This window comes from Calonectris borealis, chromosome 6 (genome assembly GCF_964195595.1).
Source record: "Calonectris borealis chromosome 6, bCalBor7.hap1.2, whole genome shotgun sequence".
Taxonomy (NCBI): domain Eukaryota; kingdom Metazoa; phylum Chordata; class Aves; order Procellariiformes; family Procellariidae; genus Calonectris; species Calonectris borealis.
The window spans coordinates 10441423-10448898 of NC_134317.1; the positions used below are offsets into that span (position 1 = coordinate 10441423).

At 43.2% G+C, this 7476-nt stretch overlaps 1 long non-coding RNA gene across 1 annotated transcript; it reads left to right on the top strand.

Annotated features, from left to right (window-relative positions):
- Positions 1–418: 418 nt before the first annotated feature.
- LOC142083417 (uncharacterized) lies at positions 419–6714 on the top strand. Its single transcript, XR_012674054.1, has 4 exons — positions 419–828; positions 1292–1610; positions 2038–2218; positions 5539–6714. It is a non-coding gene; the product is annotated as an uncharacterized LOC142083417 (long non-coding RNA).
- Positions 6715–7476: the final 762 nt, after the last annotated feature.

Sequence of the window (7476 nt, forward strand, 5' to 3'; positions counted from 1 at the left end):
ATGTTAGGGTTAGTCGAGGCATATCTGAAGTGTAAAACTTCAATATTTTCATGTCAAAAATGATTTTGCTAAAGTTAACTTTCCCCATACTTTGACTTATCAGTTTCAGTTGTGGCGGTGTGTATTTCAGTTGAAGTTTTATTACATTATGTTGGCAGCACATTACGTTTTTTACACATGGATTTGATTGAGAAATGAAACTGGAATAAGAATGAGGTAGCAGCAGCATCTGCTGGGAGACGCAGCTAGTGCTGGTGTCAATCAATCTGATTGATTAAATATGGTGGCACACATTTTATTAAAACAAAATGCTCTCCCTGAAGAAGGCTATTATGCCAATATAATACACAGCTTTCCTAAAGAACGTTACAAAAGAGGTGGTCTGTTTGTGAAATACAATACTTGTAAATAACTGGAAAGAACTGAAGAGTTCAAATTACATTTGGCTGCTCATGGAAACAGCTATTTTATTGTTCTGGCATGCAGTAGCTGGTATTGTTATATTGGCAAGATGAGCAGCACTGATGGAAGTTTAATTATTCTGCGGGACCACAAAAAGGTTTTACCCGCTCACTGACGTTATTAAACAGGTCGGAGACTTGAAAGTGCTCGGTGGCTTGTGACCAGGGTATACGACAGACTGGCTCAAGGCTTGAGGTGGAGGCAGTGCCTGCCCACCCCGCGCCTCGGGCACGCTGGGATTAATTTCCAGCAGCCTCCTGGCTCTCTCTTTGCAGGGACGGGTGTTCGCGGGGCCGGCCTGGGCCTGGGAAGCGAACTCCTCTGGGGCTGGACGGTCATCAAAGGCGCAATTACCTGCCCTTCCAGGTACAAGGCGCGGACGTCTTCGACTTGCCTTCTCTCGCGCGGAAACGAATAGGATGTGCATCATCGCATACAGCTGGTTTGCAAAAGAAACCATTTCATGGTGCATTCTCTGCTCTCCCCAGGGGAAGGTCAAGAGAAACAATGAGTCATATTATTTGAGAAGTGCTTAGAGGCTGTAGTGGTGGAGAATTTAGGGTATAATAAATCTTTGCAGTGTTTCCTATCCACCTAAAATTATGGCTTCTGCTGGCTATCTTAAGGAGTCAGTAGTAGTTTTGCACCGGCTTTGCGCTTTGCACCCCCTTCCATTTATATTCTACACAATAAGATGAATTATGAAAATTCTTAACCAATGTCGATGTTTTACTCACTTTCCTCCTAATGTAGACATTCATAATTTAACACAGGTTTCTGCTTGCTTCCTTCCTCCTCACTAAATGTATCCAAATAACATTTGCTTCAGTAAATAATACAAATATAAATAAACATCTGCAGCACAGAAGAGTGCTGCGTCCTACTCTGTTGAGTGCGACGACCGGGGATCCACCGAGCGTAGGCTCCAGTTGGACACGGCGCTGCAGGAACAGATTAAGAGGGTGTTTCTGCCATCAGGGCTCTGACCGCCTGCCATCGTCCAGGCACACAAATTACGGTAGAAAGATGCTTAATATGCAAACTATGCGATATGCAACAGCCTACAAAATGTGCTAGCTGGTGCCATTCCTGTTTTCAAGAGGAGGGTGCTCTTCATCGAGCTCTTCGGGTTCTTCAGCTCCTGCGAGGTGAGAAGCAGCAGGTCCAGGGGAGGGGAAGGGAGCAGTAGCAGCCTTTGATGAGATTGGCAGTGAAAAAGAGCAAGGGGAGGAAGGTTAGATGGGGAGAGAACAAATTTGTACGGGGGAACAGCCAGTTTCCAGAGGGGAAAAGATGAAAGGAATAATAGTACGTGGCAGAAATTATTAGTTTGATTTCAGAAAAGGGCAAAATGCAACGATGACGGTCACAGCGTAACATCACACCTGTCAGAGCACAGAGGAGAAAACGTTAGGCTCCAGCCCACTCCCTCTTCACTTTTATTGCTGAGGTTTCTCACGGTAACCCCTCTGGGTCGCTGCTTCTAGCTTCAGTGCAATTCCTTGTCCTCGTGGTAACTCCCGTGGGTCACCTCTTCCAGTTTCAGTGCAATTCCCTGTCGTTTTGTTTCATTAGGAGGACACAGCCTGTTGCTGCACCGCGGTGTCGCACACCTTCAAACCCCCGTAGCTGCTCCCCGAGCACCGCGCTGCCCTTCGGCCACCGAATTCAGTGAAATACTTAAGCAGGTGCTTAGAATTAAAAACAAGCCCGGCAGAGACTCTCAGCACGCTTAAAGCCATGGCATCAAAACGACGTGAGTACAGATGGCTTAGGCAATATCTGTGTTGAATTTTTAATGGCAGATTTGGAACTATTTTTAAGATCCTACTGATATTTCTCCTGAGAGATCTTTTCTTAGCAATCTAAGTAGAAAATAATAATGAGGAAAAAAACCCTTGCTAGGCAACCTCTTCAACATGCAGATGGTTTCTGCAGTGACACTTCTGCTGAGGCTAATCGTTCGGGATTGAGATATTTTGAGAAACATCCATTTGTGGTTTTTTTTTTTTACTCACAAAGACACAGCTTTGTATACAAATCTTTTCTCCATCCCCACCCGCTTATTTGGTGGTTTGAGGCTTGCTAACAACTTTTTGCATGAACAGACATCTCTGTTGTACTTCGCAGACCTCAGAAATGTAGCTAATGATGGTATTTGTACTGACGCGTACTTCATCTGCCTCCAGCCTTCATTCCTTCATGAAGCCCATTGGCTTTCTCAAAGGTTCAGCACCACCTGCGTTATCTTAAGTTGCCAACTTATCCCAGTGCAGAATCGCTCTGAAGAGCATCAGAGCTCTGATCTTACTGTTTTACAGCGGGGGAATGGTTTATTTTCTCATATCCTCTCAAAAAGAGTCACTGAGGTCATTCTGAGCACGTCGGTCTTTGGCAGGTGACTCTCCCATTTTTTCTTCTAAGTTTGCCTCCTTTCATCCCCATTAATCTTCTGTACTTCCCACCTTCGCAGGAACTTCTCCATTGAGTTTCCTTGCTGCTTGGATGCCCCTGGGCTGGGAGACTTTCTAGTTTGTTGTGCTTATATTGTCACCCTTTCGTGATGGAGAAACCCAAAGGCAACACAATCTCTGGATTTACGGTTAATGTGCAAAGACAGGAGAGTGGTGCAGGCGTGGGGGAAAAGCCTCAGGTTTGCTATAGAAGCAGAGTTAAAGGATGGTCACTTCAGATCTTGGTAAGCATCCACATTAAAGCAAATGCAGTGACACCACCCCTCTTGATATTCCCTGACAGTGCAAAAGCTAAGGTTCACATCAGAATGTGCTTTCATGCTAAAATGCCAGGCTGCACAGCAGGAGCGCTGTGGATCCTGTGCAGGTTTACTTGCAGCAAGCCCCAGGAGCAGCCTGGGCAGGAGAAATCACTTCAGCCATAATGGTTGAATAGCTGATAAACATGCATCAATATTTAAGAAGCATAGAGTGAAATATAACATCTCCTAAAACATTCAAGAACACACAAAACATTGCTGAAGGAGTGAAAATAGCCTGACCGCATGAGATATTTTCAAGCCTTTTTCTTTAAATCTTCGTGAGTCTACCAGTTTTACTACCAGAGATTCATAGTTACAAATGTTAACTCAAAATTCTCATTAATAACAACTGAAGTGCACAATGGTACTTTGATGCGTATTTTGACACATCTGCAAATGCTGGTGTGGAAAGGACTTTAACTGGCTGCTGGGTGTGATTAGCCCGAAGAGAAATATTTTGTATATAGTGTCTCCACGGGATTTTAAAATCTTGATAGCTAATGAAGGTTAATTGACATATATTAAAACGTAACTAAAATCCAGTACTTGGGCTTTCACACAGGACAAGGCGCTGACCTATGTTTGCTAAAGTAGGTAACATCTGCTCTGGGGATCCCGACCTGCGCACGGCTTGAAACTGGGACCTACTGATTTCTGCACGGTCAGGATTTTGCATATCATGATCTGAATAAAACCCACAGTTAGGTGTAAACATTTATCAGACTATTAAGCAATCGTGTAGTTGATCACCACCACATCAGAAGTGCTTTTGCTGGGCACAATGGACATCAATTTGTCTTTTTGCTTCTCGGGACTCAGAAGGAAAATGCCCTTGAACAATGCACTGGGAGGGATGGCCAGCTGGAGCTCTGCTTTGTGGTTAGTTATATTTTGGAATCCTAAGTAGCTGTTTGCCTATGTCTATATTCATTAGGCAGGGATTTAAAGTAAAAAGTACACCATTCATTATTGTTACCGCAGCACAGACCTCTACAGTCTAGTCCTATCAAATAATGCAAACCAAGTGAACAAACAACCAACATAATTTACTGTCAACTTCTGTAAAAACCTGGAAAAAAAACCCCGCAGTCCAAAATATTGTGGGTGGTTTTAACAACGTTGTCCACAGTGCATGAAATGCAATATTTTGGGGGTAGTAATTGCCGTTATTTAAACCTCAGAAAGCCGCAGATTTATATTTGTTCGGTTTCCCTTTAAGCTGGATAATAAATCTGTACAGCTTCTTCTGGGCTTTTTTTTTGTGTCTTTTTTTTTTTAAGAAAGACTTCTGAGAAGATAATAACTGCCTATACTGTTCTATTTTTTGGCTTTTTAAAAATCACAGGGAAGATTTTAACTCTGAGTTGCTCTGTGGGGAGCAAATTGTGTCTTTAGACATACTGTACTATAATTACTGAAGATAGCATCACAGATACATATGCAGAAACCAGCAGTCAATTTTGACTCAGAAGATAATACACCAACTGTGTATTAAGTTTAATGTAGATTAATGCGAGTCGCTTTCCTTTGCATGTATGTACACAGGTACAAATAATTAAGATTAATTCCACTGGATATAATGGCCTTCACTGTGCACGGTGCCATAAAATTCTTCTTTAATAGCTGTTAATTGGATGTATTTGCTTTGATGGTGAAGTCCTGATTAGTCTTGTTACCCTACAACCCCTTCCCCCTCCCTTTGCTCACTTTTGTGCTTAGGAAAAGATTTATAATAAGGGAATCACAGCTATGCAGTTTATTAGCAAAAAAATCAATGCATGGATCTGTTTACATGTATTAGAGGCTCAGCTAAACAGGGGGTGCTCTGCATAATATTTGAAGAGTAAAGATGGTGCATGTTTTCATCTTATCTTCTTTTCCCCACGCAACGCTTTCAGAGGTAATAACTCAGGGTTCTTGCTGGATTTCTCTTTTTTATCTTTGTTTTCTTTCTTTGGCTTCTGCATTGAACCTGCAGAGTTGCTGGGTGGTCGCAGGAGAAGCAGGGTACCTTCGGCATGCCCCAGCACCAGGATGTCAGGCGTATGGCTGAAGTTAGGAACTGCTTTCATACGATGATTCAATGTGTTTTTTTCTGGAAAATAGTCAGTAATTATTTTGCCATCTCTGTTCTCTGAAATACAGTAAGCCTAAACATAAGGGACGGAGACTTCCACGTGTGCAAATCAGTACGTCTTCACCGAAATCTAGGTGGATATTTGATTTGTGCTGAAGTTCTGGCCCTATTTTTTTAAGTAGCTCGTTTTTAGCAATAATACTTCACATTTATTATCTCCCAGGAGCACAGCTCTTTTTATGGAAACAATGACTGATGCATATATAAAGGAAGAAATTAAAGGTACAGGACAGCCGAAGCCCATGTCTCAGAGCCGGGTTCCTGGGCACGGCTCTCGCCCACCCACCGCCGTGTGTGGAACCGCAGGCAGTTTTCCTGGGACGTCAGCCCAGCAGCATGTGGAGCTGGGGCATTTTTTCCTGCTCGGAGCAGTTTTAAGTACCTGAGCCCAGCCACCCGGGAGCTGTGACAAAGCCAGGTCTGGCCCCAGGAATTCTTCACTATGGATTTCCGCTCCAGCGACCTTACTAACACAAATCTGTACCATTTTATCATTAACATACTGGCCCAGTGCCTTTTCTTGTATGAGTATGAAGTCATCGGCTTACTGCGTTTCCTGCTCCCGGTGACCTCTACGGAGCCCAGCGAAGAGGACAGGGCTCTTCCCTTCTCCTCCTGCCTCTTCCCATCTGCCTCGAGCTACTGGATGCTGCTGGGACACAGCCACATGCAGAAGGGGGAACCCCAGTTTGAGGCGGTTTGCACTCTAGCAAGTAGGTTCTCCCTTAAGGAATACTTGAATTAAATGTCTGTGGGGGCTGGTCTACTGCCAGGAAGGCTTTGGTGGGACCTCGTCCAGCCGAGGATGGGCTTCTGCCTTCCTCCTCCTCCACCGCTGTGTTTAGTGAGTCAGTGCGCTCCAGCAGCCAAATAGGCTCCTTAAAAATGTATGGGTTATGAACGATCAACCTGATTAAAAATTACTGCATAAAGCGCTCCGCGGAGGACAGACTAGCACTGCCGGTTGCATGAATCACCGCTATTTATGTCCCTTAATTAGGAAAATTGCTGTACAATGCAGGTTTTGGAAGATGTCTTCTGACAGATCTTCAGTGCTCCCTCTGACTTTATTTCTGCATCCAGGTCTGCTGCTTGGATGATCATTTGGATCTCTTATTGCAGCCAGGGGAAGTCCAGACAGGGCCAATTCCTAGAGTGCTTAAAGCTGAGCAGCCCCGCCAGGATGCCCAATTACACCATTGTCGGAGGATCTGATTGAATGATTTGGGGACTGAAAGAAGAAGTCTTTTACGAGATTAATAATCTACGGAACATTAATATGTAATTCTCCCCCCCTCCTGCAAAAAGGAAGAAGTCTGCATAATAATGGCAATTATAAGAAAAGTTAAAAAAAAAGAAGGCCATTTCTTTGTAACCATTTAAACATGCTCAGCAATTATACGTTTATTGTCAGTATAAACCGAACAATGCAGAAAAAGCTGGGTGAATATCAGCAGCAGCAATTAAGAAAGGTGTTTATTTTACTGAGGCCTCTCCATTTTAATTTCAGAAGTAAAGCGCTCTCCCTGAGTTTGCGGTTGTTTTATTCATGTTTTTAATTACAGCCCATTTCCAAACTTGACTGTATCTGCCCTAGGCAAGGCTGTATTTACATGCACTTCTGCCTAAAGACCCCTCTAGCAAGGGGAGGGTTAAAACCAATATTTGTAGATAAAGAGGTAAACATATTTACATTCAGTTTTTCACACTTTATGCATATGTCATGCAGTGAATAGTTTTAGAGGTATGTTTGTACTATCTCTCCAGAATTTTTACAGTCTGCAGGACACAAAATCTCTATAAAGTGACTTATTGAAATAGAAGCAGATTGGTAAAACCGTTTCTCTCTTATGAACTGTGAAGAATGATCCTCTAAATGAAATCAGGAAGGAACTGGACAGAATCTTGTTTAATGGTGTGACAAAATGAATCACAACTATTCCAAGCATCCATCACTGCTAAAAGGGGACCACAAATGATCTGTGAACTACTATATATTGATTACTCATGTACTACAAGTGTCGGATTTAATGTTCACACACCATGGAAAGGCGGCAGGGACAGATGGTGCCTTAACTCTTCTTTGATAGATTTTAATGGT